Source organism: Hydra vulgaris, chromosome 01 (assembly GCF_038396675.1).
Source record: "Hydra vulgaris chromosome 01, alternate assembly HydraT2T_AEP".
NCBI classification, from domain to species: domain Eukaryota; kingdom Metazoa; phylum Cnidaria; class Hydrozoa; order Anthoathecata; family Hydridae; genus Hydra; species Hydra vulgaris.
Genome location: NC_088920.1, coordinates 14,042,236 through 14,042,500, shown reverse-complemented (window position 1 = coordinate 14,042,500; position 265 = coordinate 14,042,236).

Below are 265 nucleotides of genomic sequence, written 5' to 3'. Positions count from 1 at the left end.
AACGCTGGGAAGTAAAATGAGAAAACTTTGGTTTTTGAATTTTTGCATTTTAAAATCCCCCGGTGGCATATTTTGAAACCCTAAACAGACTCAGAAAAGGCAGAGATATGCGCAATCTGATTCGCAGATTTTGAAAGAGAGGCTTTTGTTTAAATCAAAATAAATGTCAAAAAACGTATTGAATAATAAAATTGAATTTGAGTATTTTAATAAAAAACCAAATAATAATAGCAAAAAAAATTATGATTTTTCTATCCAATTTTGT